Consider the following 17773-nt stretch of genomic DNA (forward strand, 5'->3'; position numbering starts at 1 on the left):
TCCACCATTAAGTATTTCTGTGAAAGACTGTGCTGGACACTGGGTACACACAGATGAACAAGATGCATTCCCTAACACCGACCTCTCTTCCTCCAGTCATCCCTTAAACACTTGTGGTCCCTGGGATTTTCCTGTCTTCAGCCTTCTTATGCAAAGAATCTCCCAAAAGGAGCATACCCAATTCACTGGACCAACTAAACATCTCTATCTGCATATCCCACAGGCATGCAAACACCTAAAACGGGATTCTTTACTTTCTCCTCTAAAACCTACTCTTATTCTCACAGTATAACACGGTCTTCAGCTCTGCTTTTGATTTGTCATATCTAACTGAATAGTACATATGATTAATTCTATCAAAAAATGTTTTGATGTTAAAATTCTACTGCCAAAAATTTAAATGCAGTAGCCTCCAATTGGTTCTCTCTCCTTCCAGGCTCTCCTTGTAATCAGCTTCAAAACTTCCATCAAAGATTTGTTTTCTGAAACACAAGTCTGATCATTGCACTTCTCTCCTAAAATATTTTCCATCATTCCCCTCCCTATAGGATAGAACAAATTTAAAATTCCTTTCCAAATTGTTCTACATCCTTCATAATCTCCCCCACCATTACCCCTGTCTACTTATACAGCCTTATCCTTATTACTCCCTCAGATACTCTCTTAACTACAGAAATGCTGAACTATTTCTCGTTCCCCTAACATAGATAGTTATCCAAACGTGGATGGCTCTGAACAAGGCTTTCCTGCACAGCTCCTTTCAGGGAAGTGAATCACTAAGGCTATTTGGACAATTTCAAACTTCAGTCTAAGAGACCTGGCCTTAAATAAAGTACTAGAGAGGTAGTGCACAGAGAAAAGAAGGTGAAGCACTGACCTGAAGAGGCGAGAAAAAAAAACCCTAGTTTATTTCTCCAGGAAATTTTTCCAGAGGAACTAAACTCTTGAAAAGTCAGGATTACATACAGCTGTCATATCTGACACATTAAATCAGAATAATAAGAAATGGAGAAAGTACCACGGGGGGGAGGGGGGGAAGTCAAACAATTCTACTTGCAATTGATATGTTGAGCTGGTCTTTGAGGTCAAACAGAGAATCTAATCTGATACTTAAAAGGCCTCATGATAGACATCAAATCAAATTCAATAATCTACAAAAATGAAGCCTCTTTAAGTTGCTGCTTTATTTTCAATCTCTATTTAAATGGATGTAATAAATAGGTTCCTGAAGAGGTTAACAATGTGATAATGTGATATGGGCAATTTCTCTTTCATTAGCAGAAAATAAATGAAAAACAATCAGAAATTCTAAGCAAAACAAAAAGTTGTACAAGAAAGTCGTAGTCCAAATGTGAAGTAAACTAATACATCACAGGATTTTGAATAATCGATGAGATGAACAGAAGTAAACCATTTCACTTTGATTCCTAGAACATAATCCCTTGAGCAGCACAGCTTTAGTGACACAGGGTCATTCATATAACATATTGTTTTTGTTCAGTCACTAAGTCATATCCGACTCTTTGCAACTCTGTGGACTGTAGCAAGCCAAGTTTCCCTGTCCTTCGCAATCTCCCAGGGCTTGCTCAAACTCTTGTCCGTTGAGTCAGTGATGCCATCCAACCATCTCATACTTGGTCATTCCCTTCTCCTCCTTCCTTCAATCTTTCCCAGCATCAGGGTCTTTTCTAATGAGTCAGCTCTTCACATCAGGTGGCCAAAGTATTGGAGCTTCAGCTTTAGCATCAGTCCTTCCAGTGAATATTAACGGTTGATTTCTTTTAGGATTGACTGGTTTCATCTCCTTGCAGTCCAAGGGACTTTCAAGAGTCTTCTCCAGCACCACACTTCAAAAGCATCATTTCTTTGGCAGTCAGCCTTCTTTATGGTCCAACTCTCACATCCATACACAACTACTGGAAAAACCATACCTTTGACTTATATGGACCTTTATTGGCAAAGTAATGTCTATGCTTTTTAATATGCTGTCTAAGTTTGTCATAGCTTTTCCTCCAAGGAACATGGGGCTCCTTGTAAAATGATATTACTAAGCACTTACTATGTGCCAGGCATTATTCTGGGAACTTGATAAGTACTCTCTTACATAATGTTCACAGCAACACTATCAGGTAGGTACTATTTTATGATCATCTTACATAAGAGGAGATGAAGGCACAGAGAAGTTAAGAAATATATCCACAACTGAAAAGGCCAGACGGACAGTGGCAGAACTAGACTTTGAAGTCATGTGGTAGAGTTCTGCAGCCAATGCTTTTACCAGCTACATTAGTTCATTTGGGTCTTCAATTTTTATAATTAACTTTGAAATGAAACATAGGAAGCATAATTATAGTTACAGGTCAAAGGATCAGTGTTACACACCTTGTTGATGTAAGACTGAAGGAAAATGAGGTATGTTCTTTCTTCATCTTACATACATAAGAGCTATGGTATATTTTCCAAAGTCGATTCATTATAGAATGTACTTTTCAGAATATAAGTCATAGATATAAGTAAACCCACCAAAAGACAAAACACAGTAATAATATAACTTTTAAAATGAGGAAGTATAGAGAAGAGAAAGAAAGGTAGGAATTTAGTCCTGGTTTCTCAACTTCTATATCAAGGAGTAATAGTTATTGGGATAAAATTAAGAAACAGACACTTAAGTTTATTAATTAGAAAATCTGAAGCTGAAATAACTGAAAGCAGTAATCTATGGAGAGTAGAACTTTGAAAGAGAAAAGAAAGACAAAGAAATTTTTAATTTTTTATTATGCTCTGATTATTTTCTTTATTATTTGCATTTTCCTAAAATTTAAAATAATTTGAATGACTCTGAAATGATAATCTATTAAACAATAAAGCAAGGTATAAAATGGTATCTATGTTTGTGTATTTATGTATGTATACGTCTGTATGTATATGCATATGTGTGATTCCATACACATAAACAGACAGACACACACATTAGAAGATAGATACGTACAGATACATTGAAAGATAGATGTTAATATTCACTATAGTTATTTCTAAGAATAATTTTAATTTTCTTCTTTAGGCTCCATTTCATTTTCATTTTTCTTACAATAAATATGTATGTTATCTTGTCATTAAAAATATTTTTAAAAACATGGTTGTGTTTATACAGTGTTTGAGAGCTGGGTGGAAACGAAAAGAGATTATTTACCTGATTAAATGTTATTTCTTCTGTTAAGAAATAAAAAAATCATTTTAAGAAATAGTCTTAACCTTCTGGAACCTCTAATTCTTCAGAAAGCTAGACATATCTTTGATGAGTTCAAAGTGCCAAGAATTATTCAAGTTAAAAGAAAGTTATGTTTTTCTGAGAATTCTACTGCTATGTAATATTTAAATATCACTTCAACCCTACACATTTCAGATCTTAAGGAAAAATCAACTTTTAACATTTAATGCTCTTATTAAAATATAAAGTTCATCTCTCTTAAATGTAGATTTTCAACACTACAAAGTCCTTTCCAAGATAGTCCTGCTTAGGATCACATGACGCAAGTGTGCTGTGTGACAATTACCCATTGTGAATATGATCAACTAATTACACAAAGACACGGGGTGGGGGGGGGCAGTCCTAAGATGGCGGAGGAATAGGACGGGGAGACCACTTTCTCTCCAACAAATTCATCAAAAGAACATCTAAACGCTGAGTAAATTCCACAAAACAACTTCTGAATGCCGGCAGAGGACATCAGGCACCCAGAAAAGCAGCCCATTGTCTTCGAAAGGAGATAGAAAAAAACATAAAAGATAAAAAGAGAGACAAAAGAGGTAGGGACGGAGCTCCGTCCTGGGAAGGGAGTCTTTAAAAAGAGAGAAGTTTCCAAACACCAGGAAACACTCTCACTGCTGAGTCTGTGGCATGCCTTGGAACCACAGAGTGCAACATAACCAGGAGGAAAAATAAATAATCAAAATCCACAGATTACGTGCCCAGCAGTAACTCCCCCAGTGGAGAAGCAGTGCAGACGCCTGCATCCGCCACTAGCAAGTGGAGGCTGGGCAGGGAGGCGCAGGCTGCATTGCTTAGAGTAAGGACCAGCCCTGAATGCTCCGAGGGCAATCTGAGGGAACTAACTTGGGATAGCAAACCAGACTGTGGGATAGCTACCTCGCGAAAAGACCTAACCTAAGACACTGCCAGACCTGCTCACAAAACAAGGGACTGACTAGAGCTACGAGAAAAGCCCTAACCTATGACACTGTCAGGCCCACTCACAGAACAAAGGACTGAGCAGAACTAGCTGGCTGCAGACTGGTCCATCCCCCTCCAGTGACAGGCAGGCGAGGGCAACCAGAGCCAGAAGGGGGCAATCATGGCCCCAAGGAGGCATTATCTACCAAACTGAAAGCAGGCTTCATTGCTAACCAAGACTTCTTGGGATTCTGGACGGTCAACATCCACCTGAGAAGGGGCACCGGTTGTACACCCAGAAGGGCGGCAGGGGAGGAGGCGATAAGTTGTAGCGACCGCACTCACCAAACACCTGGTCACCTGAGCTGCTCGGATCTGGGAAGGGCACAAAATGCAGCCCCAACCGAGTCTGCGTGCCTCTGAGGGGTACCCAAGTGCCTGAACCTGAGAGGCTTAGACCTGGGAAGTGCATACAACCCAGGGCTGGCCTCAGACAGTTCCCGGCAGAGCAAACTAGAGCCTAAGCAGTGTAGACATGGAAAGCACAAACACCGTGAATGGGGGCAAACCCAGTGTGGCCGAGACACTGTGAGCACACGCCAGTGTTATTTGTTTGCAGAGTCCCTCCCTCCCCACAGCACGACTGAACAAGTGAGCCTAAAAAAGTGTCCACCACCGCCCCCTTGTGTCAGGGCAGAAATTAGACACTGAAGAGACCAGCAAACAGAAGAAGCTAAACCAGAGGGAACCTCCTTGGAAGTGACAGGTGCAATAGATTAAAACCCTGTAGTTAGTACTGACTACATAGGAAGGGGCCTATAGATCTTGAGAAATATAAGCCAGATCTAGGAACTATCCAAAAATGAACTGACCCCACACTGCCCACAACAACACCAGAGAAAGTCCTAGATATATTTTTACTATCATTCTCTAATTTCTTTAATTTTTTAAAATTTTAAGTCCTCTATTACTCCTTTAATTTTCATTTTTATAACCTACTATTACTTTGCCAAAAAAAAAGAGAGATCCTATTTTTTAAAGCAAACTTGATATATATATATATATATATATATATATATATATATATATATATTATAATTTTTGTGACTTTTTTTTCTTTAATATTGTATTTTTAAAAATCCAACCTCTACTCTAGATTGTTAATCTTTGCTTTTTGGTATTTGTTATCAATTTTGTACCTTTGAGAATTCAATCTTCAGTACCCATTTCTACTTGGGAGAGAGATTACTGGCTTGACTGCTTTCTCCCCTTTGGACTCTCCTTTTTCTCCACCAGGTCACTTCTATCTCCTCCCTCCCCCTTATCTTCTGTACCCAATTCTGTGAATCTCTTTGTGTGTTCCAGGCTGTGGAGAACACTTAGGGAACTGATTACTGGCTGGATCTTTCTTTCTCCTTTTAATTCCCCCCTTTATCCTCCTGGCCACCTCTGTTTCCTTCCCCCCTCTTCTCTTCTCTGTGTAACTCTGTGAACATCTCTGAGTGGTCCAGACTGTGGAGTGCACATAGGAAGCAATTACTGGCTAGATTGCTCTCTTCTCTTTTGATTCCACCTCATCTCATCCTGGTCACCTCTATCTCCCTCCTCCCTCTTCTCTTCTCCATGTAACTCTGTGAACCTCTCTGGGTGTCCCTCATTGTGGAGAAACTTTTCATCTTTAACCTAGATGTTTTATCAACAGTGCTGTATAGATGGAGAAGTCTTGAGACTACTGTAAAAATAAGACTTAAAACCAGAAGCAGGAGGCTTAAGTCAAAACCCTGAGAACACCAGAGAACTCCTGACTCCAGGGAACATTAATCGACAGGAGCTCATCAAACGCCTCCATACCTACACTGAAACCAAGCACCACCCAAGGGCCAACAAGTTCCAGAGCAAGACATACCATGCAAATTCTCCAGCAACACAGGAACACAGCCCTGAGCTTCAATATACAGGCTGCCCAAAGTCACTCCAAACCCACTGACATCTCATAACCCATTACTGGACACTTCATTGCACTCCAAAGAGAAGAAATACAGCTCCACCCACCAGAACACTGACACAAGCTTCCCTAACTAGGAAACCTTGGTAGCCACCTGTACAACCCCACCCACAGTGAGGAAACTCTACAATAAAGAGAACTCCACAAACTGCCAGAATACAGAAAGGTCACCCCAAACACAGCAATATAAACAAGATGAAGAGACAGAGGAATACCCAGCAGGTAAAGGAACAGGATAAATGCCCACCAAACCAAACAAAAGAGGAAGACATAGGGAATCTACCTGATAAAGAATTCCGAATAATGATAGTGAAAATGATCCAAAATCTTGAAAACAAAATGGAATCACAGATAAATAGCCTGGACACAAGGATTGAGAAGATGCAAGAAAGGTTTCACAAGGACCTAGAAGAAGTAAAAAAGTCAGTATATAATGAATAATGCAATAAATGATATCAAAACATTCTGGAGGGAACAAACAGTAGAATAACGGAGGCAGAAGATAGGATTAGTGAGGTAGAAGATAGAATGGTAGAAATAAATGAATCAGAGAGGACAAAGAGAAAAACGAATTAAAAGAAATTAGGGTAGTCTCAGAGACCTCTGGGACAATGTTACACGCCCCAACATTCGAATCATAGGAGTCCCAGAAGAAGAAGACAAAAAGAAAGACCATGAGAAAATACTTGAGGAGATAATAGCTGAAAACTTCCCTAAAATGGGGAAGGAAATAATCACCCAAGTCCAAGAAACCCAAAGAGTCCCAAACAGGACAAACCCAAGGCGAAACACCCCAAGACACATATTAATCAAATTAATGAATTTCAAACACAAAGAACAAATATTAAAAGCAGCAAGGGAAAAACAACAAATAACACACAAGGGGATTCCCATAAGGATAACAGCTGATCTTTCAATAGAAACTCTTCAGGCCAGGAGGGAATGGCAGGACATACTTAAAGTGATGAAAGACAATAACAGCCCAGATTACTGTACCCAGCAAGGATCTCATTCAAATATGAAGGAGAAATCAAAAGCTTTACAGACAAGCAAAAGCTGAGAGAATTCACCACCACCAAACCAGCTCTCCAACAAATGCTAAAGGATCTTCTCTAGACAGGAAACACAGAAACGGTGTATAAACTCGAACCCAAAACAATAAAGTAAATGGCAACGGGATCATACTTATCAATAATTACCTTAAACATAAATGGATTGAATGCCCCAACCAAAAGACAAAGACTGGCTGAATGGATACAAAAACAAGACCCCTACATATGTTGTCTACAAGAGACCCACCTCAAAACAGGGGACACATACAGACTGAAAGTGAAGGGCTGGAAAAAGATTTTCCATGCAAATAGGGACCAAAAGAAAGCAGGAGTAGCAATACTCATATCAGATAAAATAGACTTTAAAACAAAGGCTGTGAAAAGAGACAAAGAAAGACACTACCTAATGATCAAAGGATCAATCCAAGAAGAAGATATAACAATTATAAATATATATGTACCCAACATGGGAGCACTGCAATATGTAAGACAAATACTAACAAGTATGAAAGGGGAAATTAACAATAACACAATAATAGTAGGAGACTTTAATACCCCACTCACACCTACGGATAGATCATCCAAACAGAAAATTAACAAGGAAACAAACTTTAAATGATACAATAGACCAGTTAGACCTAATTGATATCTATAGGACATTGTTTCACCCCAAAACAATGAATTTCACATTTTTCTCAAAACTTCTCCAAGATAGATCACATCCTGGGCCATAAATCTAGCCCTGGTAAATTCAAAAAAATTGAAATCATTCCAACCATCTTTTCTGACCACAATGCAGTAAGATTAGATCTCAATTACAGGAGAAAAACTATTAAAAATTCCAACATATGGAGGCTGAACAACACACTGGTGAATAACCAACAAATCACAGAAGAAATCAAAAAAGAAACCAAAATATGCATAGAAACGAATGAAAATGAAAACACAACAACCCAAAACCTGTGGGACACGGTAAAAGCACTGCTAAGGGGAAGGTTCATAGCAATACAGGCATACCTCAAGAAACAAGAAAAAAGTCAAATAAATAACCTAACTCTACACCTAAAGCAACTAGAAAAGGAAGAAATGAAGAACCCCAGGGTCAGTAGAAGAAAAGAAATCTTAAAAATTAGGGCAGAAGTAAATGAAAAAGAAACAAAAGAGACCATAGCAAAAATCAACAAAGCCAAAAGCTGGTTCCTTTAGAGGATAAATAAAATTGACAAACCATTAGCCAGGCTCATCAAGAAACAAAGGGAGAACAATCAAATCAATAAAATTAGAAATGAAAATGGAGAGATCACAACAGACAACACAGAAATACAAAGGATCATAAGAGACTACTTATTATCATCAATTATATGCCAATAAAATGGACAACATGGAAGAAATGGACAAATTCTTAGAAAAGTACAACTTTCCAAAACTGAACCAGGAAGAAAAGGAAAATCTTAACATATCCATCAAAAGCTCGGAAATTGAAACTATAATCAGAAATCTTCCAGCAAACAAAAGCCCAGGTCCAGATAGCTTCACAGTTGAATTCTACCAGAAATTTAGAGACGAGCTAACACCTATCCAATCTGATTTCGGTGTTGACCATCTGGTGATGTCCATGTATAGAGTCTTCTCTTGTGTTGTTGGAAGAGGGTGTTTGCTATGACTAGTGCATTCTCTTGGAAAACTCTATTAGCCTTTGCCCTGCTTCATTCTGTATTCCAAGGCCACATTTGCCTGTTACTCCAGGTGTTTCTTGACTTCCTACTTTTGCATTCCAGTCCCCTATAATGAAAAAGACATCTTCTTTGGGTGTTAGTTCTAAAAGGTCTTGTAGGTCTTCATAGAACAGTTCAACTTCAGCTTCTTCAGTGTTACTGGTTGGGGCATAGACTTGGATTACTGTGATATTGAATGGTTTGCCTTGGAAACGAACAGAGCTCATTCTGTCGTTTTTGAGACTGCATCCAAGTACTGCATTTGAGATTCTTTGGTTGACCATGATGGCTACTCCATTTCTTCTGAGGGATTCCTGCCCGCAGTAGTAGATATAATGGTCATCTGAGTTAATTTCACCCATTCCAGTCCATTTTAGCTTGCTGATTCCTAGAATGTCGACATTCACTCTTGCCATCTCCTGTTTGACCACTTCCAATTTGCCTTGATTTATGGACCTAACATTCCAGGTTCCTATGCAATATTGCTCTTTACAGCATCAGACCTTGCTTCTATCACCAGTCATATCCACAACTGGGTATTGTTTTTGCTTTGGCTCCACCCCTTCATTCTTTCTGGAGTTATTTCTCCACTGATCTCCAGTAGCATATTGGGCACCTACTCACCTGGGGAGTTCCTCTTTCAGTATCCTATCGTTTTGCCCTTTGATACTGTTCATGGGGTTCTCAAGACAAGAATACTGAAGTGGTTTGCCATTCCCTTCTCCAGTGGACCACATTCTGTCAGATTCTACACATGGACATCACCAGATGGTCAACACCAAAATCAGATTGATTATATTCTTTGCAGCCAAAGAAGGAGAAGCTCTATACAGTCAGCAAAAACAAGACCAGGAGCTGACTGTGGCTCAGATCATGAGCTCCTTATTGCCAAATTAATATTTAAATTGAAGAAAGTAGGGAAAACCACTAGACCATTCAGGTATGACCTAAATCAAATCCCTTATGATTATACAGTGGAAGTGAGAAATAGATTTAAGGGACTAGATCTGATATATAGAGTGCATGACGAACTATGGATGGAGGTTCATGACATTATACAGGAGACAGGGCTCAAGACCATCCCCATGGGAAAGAAATGCAAAAAAGCAAAATGGCTGTCTGGGGAGGCCTTACAAATAGCTGTGAAGAGAAGAGAAGCAAGGAGAAAAGGAAAGATATAAGCATCTGAATGCAGAGTTCCAGAGAATAGCAAGCAGAGATAAGAAAGCCTTCCTCAGCGATCAATGCAAAGAAATAGAGGAAAACAACAGAACAGGAAAGACTAGAGATCTCTTCAAGAAAATTAGAGATACCAGGGGAATATTTCATGCAAAGATGGGCTCAATAAAGGGCAGAAATGGTATCGACCTAACAGAAAGAGAAGATATTAAGAAGAGGTGGCAAGAATACACAGAAGAACTGTACAAAAAAGATCTTCACAACCCAGATAATCACAATGGTGTGATCACTCACCTAGAGCCAGACATCCTGGAATGTGAAGTCAAGTGGGCCTTAGGAAGCATCACTACAAACAAAGGTAGTGGAGGTGATGGAATTCCAGTTGAGCTATTTCAAATCCTGAAAGTTGATGCTGTGAAAGTGCTGCACTCAATATGCCAGCAAATTTGGAAAACTCAGCACTGGCCACAGGACTGGAAAAGGTCAGTCTTCATTCCAATCCCAAAGAAAGGCAATGCCAAAGAATGCTCAAACTACTGCACAATTGCACTCATCTCACATGCTAGTAAAGTAATGCTCAAAATTCTCCAAGCCAGGCTTCAGCAGTACGTGAACCATGAACTTCCAGATGTTCAAGCTGGTTTTAGAAAAGGCAGAAGAACCAGAGATCAAATTGCCAACATCCACTGGATCATCAAAAAAGCAAGAGAGTTCCAGAAAAACATCTATTTCTGCTTTATTGACTATGCCAAAGCCTTTGACTGTGTGGATCACAATAAACTGTGGAAAATTCTGAAAGAGATGGGAATACCAGACCACCTGTCCTGCCTCTTGAGAAACCTATCTGCAGGTCAGGAAGCAACAGTTAGAACTGGACATGGAAAAACAGACTGGTTCCAAATAGGAAAAGGAGTACATCAAGGCTGTATATTGTCACCCCGCTTTTTTAACTTATATGCAGAGTACATCATGAGAAATGCTGCGCTGGAAGAAACACAAGCTGGAATCAAGATTCCCGGGAGAAATATCAATAACCTCAGATATGCAGATGATACCACCCTTATGGCAGAAAGTGAAGAGGAACTAAAAAACCTCTTGATGAAAGTGAAAGAGGAGAGTATAAAAGTTGGCTTAAAACTCAACATTCAGAAAACGAAGATCATGGTATCTGGTCCCATCACTTCATGGGAAATAGATGGGGAAACAGTGGAAACAGTGTCAGACTTTATTTTTCTGGGCTCCAAAATCACTGCAGATGGTGATTGCACCCATGAAATTAAAAGACACTTACTCCTTTGGAAGGAAAGTTATGACCAACCTAGATAGCATATTGAAAAGCAGAGACATGACTTTGCCAACAAAGGTCCGTCTAGTCAAGGCTATGGCTTTTCCAGTGGTCATGTATGGATGTTAAAGTTGGACTGTGAAGAAAGCTAAGCACCGAAGAATTGATGCTTTTGAACTGTGGTGTTGGAGAAGACTCTTGAGAGTCCCTTGGACTGCAGGGAGATCCAACCAGTCCATTCTAAAGGAGATCAGCCCTGGGTATTCCTTGGAAGGAATGATGCTAAAGCTGAAACTCCAGTACTTTGGCCACCTCATGCAAAGAGTTGACTCATTGGACAAGACTCTGATGCTGGGAGGGATCGGGAGCAGGAGGAGAAGGGGACAACAGAGGATGAGATGGCTGGATGGCATCACTGACTCAATGGATGTGAGTTTGAGTGAACTCCTGGATTTGGTGATGGACAGGGAGGCCTGGCGTGCTGCAGTTCACGGGGTCACAAAGAGTCGGACACGACTGAGTGAGTGAACTGAATTGAACCGAACACCTATCCTATTCAAAGTCTTCCAGAAAATTGCAGAGGAAGGTAAACTTCCAAACTCATTCTCTGAGGCCACCATCACCGTAATACCAAAACCTGACAAAGATGCCACAAAAAAAGAAAACTACATGCCAATATCACTGATGAACATAGATGCAAAAGTCTTTAACAAAATTCTAACAATCAAAATCCAACAACTGCCGGGGTCCAGCCCCAGTGGAGTCAGAGGATTCAAAGGGGAGATGGCTTCGGCAATCAGGATACGATAGAATTAAAGATATAAAAAGTGGCTAAATAAAGATAGCTCAGTGAGATAATTCAGTGGAGAAAAGAGGCTGAATAACTTGGTTTACGTGGAAAGCTAATAAAATTCCAAGATAAGGAATTTGTGTCACCTACGTAGGCCGCAGGCATCCTCCCGTTCTCCCAAAGGAAAGGAGACACTAAGGCCCCCCCGGTTGGATCTTAGAAGCCCAGGCATAATTAGTAGGCTGACGAACCTCCATGCTCCAAATGGGAATTCAGCCAGAAGGTGAGAGAAAGAACAACATGGGGAGACGAATTTCGATGAACAAGGCCCGCACTTTATTTTCCAAAGTAGTTTTTATACCTTAAGTTGTGCATAGAGGATAATGGGGGAAGGGGTAGAGTCAACAGTAAGCCAGGCTTTCTTCCTGCAAACGTATCATATGCAAAAGTTTAGGTGATTTACATCATCTTCTGGCCAGGAGGCCCGTTAACATTTTATGATCCTTTCTTCAGAAAACTTATTTTTCTCTAATGGTGATTATTCTAAAGCCAGGCGCCACCCTCCAAAAGCATTACAGTTGTATTCCTATAGGGCAAAGGTGTGGTGGGCTATAACAAGAAAAGAATTAACTCAAGGGTCCAAGGTTACAAACATTAAAGCAATTACTTACATTCCTGTACACCAATTATATTAATCAATACACTCCCAGGGACACAGTAGGTAAGGGATATGGAAACTTAGTAGCAAACATTGGCCCAACAAGTGAAAAACCCTTCACCAATACAATTTCTAATCAATCTTTTAACTGCTCAAAGGAATCTGTATTTAGACAGTTTAGAACATCTCATGCCTCTCACAGTTGGGAGGCTCTGAACAATCACATGTGGCCGGAAAAACCTATTCAGGCAGGCTAGAGGACTTCCAAAGGAGTTTGTAGGTTGAAACACTCTTGTCACACCCAGGAACTTATTAACTGGAGCTGTAAGTTAACTCTTTTTCAGAGAGAGGTGGTGGGGGACAGCCCCCCGTAAAGTCAGAGGTGTAGGTGAGAGCACAATGCAGTAAAATAGGCAGACTCTGGTTTTGGGGGTAGATGCTCGAGAATTTCCAGGGGGACTCCTGAGGCTCGATCCGGCCTTTGCGTATGCCAAGCCTCCTTCCTCATGACCTTTGCCACAGGCAGAGGTCCTCACACTGGCACCCGGCAAACAACAAATTAAAAAGATCATACACCATGACCAAGTGGGCTTTATCCCAGGGATGCAAGGATTCTTCAATATCCGCAAATCAATCAATGTAATACGCCTCATTAACAAATTGAAAGAAAAAGAAATATGATTATCTCAATAGATGCAGAGAAAGCCTTTGACAAAATTCAACATCCATTTATGATAAAAACTCTCCAGAAAGCAGGAATAGAAGGAACATACCTCAACATAATAAAAGCTATATATGACAAACCCACAACAAACATTATCCTCAATGGTGAAAAACTGAAAGCATTTCCCCTAAAGTCAGGAACAAGACAAGGGTGCCCACTTTCACCACTGCTATTCAACATAGTTTTGGAAGTTTTGGCTACAACAATCAGAGCAGAAAAAGAAATAAAAGGAATCCAAATTGGAAAAAAAGAAGTAAAACTCTCACTATTTGCAGATGACATGATCCTCTACATAAAAAACCCTAAAGACTCCACCAGAAAATTACTAGAGCTAATCAATGAATATAGTAAAGTTGCAGGATATAAAATCAACACACAGAAATCCCTTGCATTCCTATACACTAATAATGAGAAAATAGAAAGAGAAATTAAGGAAACAATTCCATTCACCATTGCAATGAAAAGAATAAAATACTTAGAAATATACCTACCTAAAGAAACTAAAGACCTATATATAGAAAACTATAAAACACTAGTGAAAGAAATCAAAGAGGACACTAATAGATGGAGAAATATACCGTGTTCATGGATCAGAAGAATCAATATAGTGAAAATGAGTATACTACCCAAAGCAATCTATAGATTCAATGCAATCCCTAGCAAGCTACCAATAGTATTTTTCACAGAGCTGGAACAAATAATTTCACAATTTGTATGGAAATACAAAAAACCTCAAATAGCCAAAGCTATCTTGAGAAAGAAGAATGGAATGGGAGGAATCAACCTGCCTGACTTCAGGCTCTACTACAAAGCCACAGTCATCAAGACAGTATGGTATTGGCACAAAGACAGAAATATAGATCAATGGAATAAAATAGAAAGCCCAGAGATAAATCCACGCACCTATGGACACCTTATCTTTGACAAAGGAGGCAAGAATATATAATGGAGAAAAGACAATCTCTTTAACAAGTGGTGCTGGGAAAACTGGCCAACCACCTGTAAAAGAATGAAACTAGAACACTTTCTAACACCATACACAAAAATAAACTCAAAATGGATTAAAGATCTAAACGTAAGACCAGAAACTATAAAACTCCTAGAGGAGAACATAGGCAAAACACTCTCTGACATAAATCACAGCAGGATCCTGTATGACCCACCTCCCAGAATATTGGAAATAAAAGTAAAAATAAACAAATGGGACCTAATTAAACTTAAAAGCTTCTGCACCACAAAGGAAACTATAAGCAAGGTGAAAAGACAGCCTTCAGAATGGGAGAAAATAATAGCAAATGAAGCAACTGACAAAGAATTAATCTCAAAAATATACAAGCAACTCCTGCAGCTCAATTCCAGAAAAATAAATGACCCAATAAAAAAATGGACCAAAGGACTACACAGACATTTCTCCAAAGAAGACATACAGATGGCTAACAAACACATGAAAAGATGCTCAACATCACTCTTTATCAGAGAAATGCAAATCAAAATCACAATGAGGTACCATTTCACACCAGTCAGAATGGCTGCAATCCAAAAGTCTACAAGCAATAAATGCTGGAGAGGGTGTGGAGAAAAGGCAACCCTTTTACATTGTTGGTGGGAATGCAAACTAGTACAGCCACTATGGAGAACGGATGAAGATTCCTTAAAAAACTGGAAATAGAACTGCCAAACGACCCAGCAATCCCACTGCTGGGCATACACACCGAGGAAACCAGAATTGAAAGAGATACGTGTACCCCAATGTTCATCGCAGCACTGTTTATAATAGCCAGGACATGGAAACAACCTAGATATCCATCAGCAGATGAATGGATATGAAAGCTGTGGTACATATACACAATGGAGTATTGCTCAGCCATTGAGAAGAGTGCATTTGAATTGGTTCTAATGAGGTGGATGAAACTGGAGCCTGTTATACAGAGTGAAGTAAGCCAGAAAGAAAAACACCAATATAGTATACTAGCGCATATATATGGAATTTGGAAAGATGGCAATGATAACCCTGTATGCAAGACAGCAGAAGAGATACAGATGTATAAGGCAGTCTTTTGGACTCTGTGGGAGAGGGAGAGGGTGAGATGATTTTGGAGAATGGCATTGAAACATGTGTAATATTATATGTGGAATGGGTCACCAGTCCAGGTTCAATGCATGACGCAGGATGCTCAGGGCTGGTGCACTGGGATGACCCGGAGGGATGGTGTGGGGAGGGGGTTCAGGATGGAAACATGTTTACACCTGTGGCAGATTCATGTTGATGTATGGCAAAACCAATACAATATTGTAAAGTAATTAGCCTCCAATTAAAATAAATAAATTTATATAAAAAAAGACACATAAGAATAGCCATGTTAAGTGACACTGTAGGATTTCCAGGAAGATACATAGATTTTATAATAGCTGAAGAGCTCAATCATTCCATGTAATAATTTCCTCTAACACAGATAAAGTACAGTTATTATCATATTACAAATAAATCAACTGAGAACCAGTGAGGATTAGTGACTTCCTTCAGGTTATGCAGCTGATGTGTGAGAGGAAAGAATGACAACTCATGCCACCTGCCTGCTTTCCCCTGAAAGAGCTTCTCCTGCCATAACACACTGCCTAATTAGGTAATGGTGAAAGACACATGACAGAGTCATGAATTTGGAGATCCTCTCCTTGTTGACTTGTCTGGGAGGGTATTAACAACACAGTCCACACATAGTTCATCCCTCACCTGGATTTACAACACACTTTCTCTTTGAGACTCCAGAGTCCCCAGCTCTGGTTGCAACCTCTCCTAATGTTTTGTCCCCCAAATGGAATTCACACTTGGGGTCACTCCTCCTTTTTGTTCAAGACCTGTGGCAGTGTCCTCAACTCTGCTTCAAAGCTTTTTACCTGGAAAGCTTGAACTCCCCATCCCCTCTCAGAATGTCTTCTTGTTCATGTTGGTTCATATTACCATTGTGAATATATTCTTTCATTTCCTCAGTTGTAAAGCCTTATCATTCCCTTTGTTTATGAATCTCAAGAGATTCTGACTTCTTGCAAAAATCCAAAGGAGACAGCTAGTCACCCTTCTTTACTCATTTTCAACACTTTTCTTTTTTCCTTTATCCTTGGATCTCATGTGAATACTTAAAAAATCAGTTCCCGTTAAAGCCATTTTCCTGTCAGGAACATAAACTTGCATCCAATGGGACAAGTACAGGGAGATCTATATGCAAAAGTACCATTTACATTTTTGTCTCATTTAAGATTTTATGATAAATATATTTTATTATGTATCAGACCCTGAGCTAAAAGTTGGGGATTTGAGAATGTATAAGAGACCTTATTATTCCTTAACCTTAAACATCTCACAGTCTTGGGTGGGAGCAATGGGAGTGCTAAGCTGTTAGGTTCATGTACAATGAATCCTTTAACCATGAAGGGAGTCAATACACAATAAATGTGAAAAATGCTATGGCAACAGAGCAGAAAGTGTGTTAATTCCTTATGACATGAGAGCCAGGTTTTGAAGGATTAGTCTAAAATCACCAAGATGGAGAGCAAGAACCCTCTAAAGAGAACGAACGTTAAGTATGGGGTAAGAGAAGCTGACTGATAGGCAGTATTATTGTTATTAACATTATTACCTACTTCGGTCTGCAAGGACAGGACAAGAACAGTACTCAAAGGTAGAAAAGAAATGCCACTGTCTGCTCTGAGCCCCAGCCTGCAATTAAACCTGAGTATACTTGGCCCCCTACGTGAACTGTCACCCTTGGATAAGGCAACACTGCCTGGCCTCCATGGCATCTTTTCTGGGCACAAAATTTCATTTTAAAAGACACTGGGAAGCCAATCATGGAGCGGCAAAAACAAAAGCTGTCTGCATTCCCCTGCTGCAAGAACTCTCCTTTAGAGGAAATGTTGAAGCAAAGAAAACAAATAAAAGTTGTTCTGAAAGGAGAGGCAATTAAATTTTTGCCAAACATGACAGGAAACTGAGAACTAAAGCAGACAGAGTAATGTCTATCTTTGGCACACCAGACAGGGAGGAGAAGAGCATGTCTTTGATGGCAGACTTTATTTTAAAAGTACTAACTGACATTTTGAAAGGACATAAAAACACAGAGAGGAGAGAACCCTTCAGCCTCTGCTGTCTGGGCAGCTGAAGCTCCAAAGTGCCCCCAGAGTTTTCATTTTCCTAGT

At 39.7% G+C, this 17773-nt stretch overlaps 1 long non-coding RNA gene across 10 annotated transcripts in view; it reads right to left on the minus strand.

The window, feature by feature from the left end:
- LOC112578050 overlaps positions 1–17773 on the minus strand; it is a 503599-nt gene that overhangs the window by 205606 nt on the left and 280220 nt on the right. The window lies entirely within an intron of this gene.

The sequence above is a fragment of the Bubalus bubalis genome, chromosome 12, assembly GCF_019923935.1.
Source record: "Bubalus bubalis isolate 160015118507 breed Murrah chromosome 12, NDDB_SH_1, whole genome shotgun sequence".
NCBI classification, from domain to species: domain Eukaryota; kingdom Metazoa; phylum Chordata; class Mammalia; order Artiodactyla; family Bovidae; genus Bubalus; species Bubalus bubalis.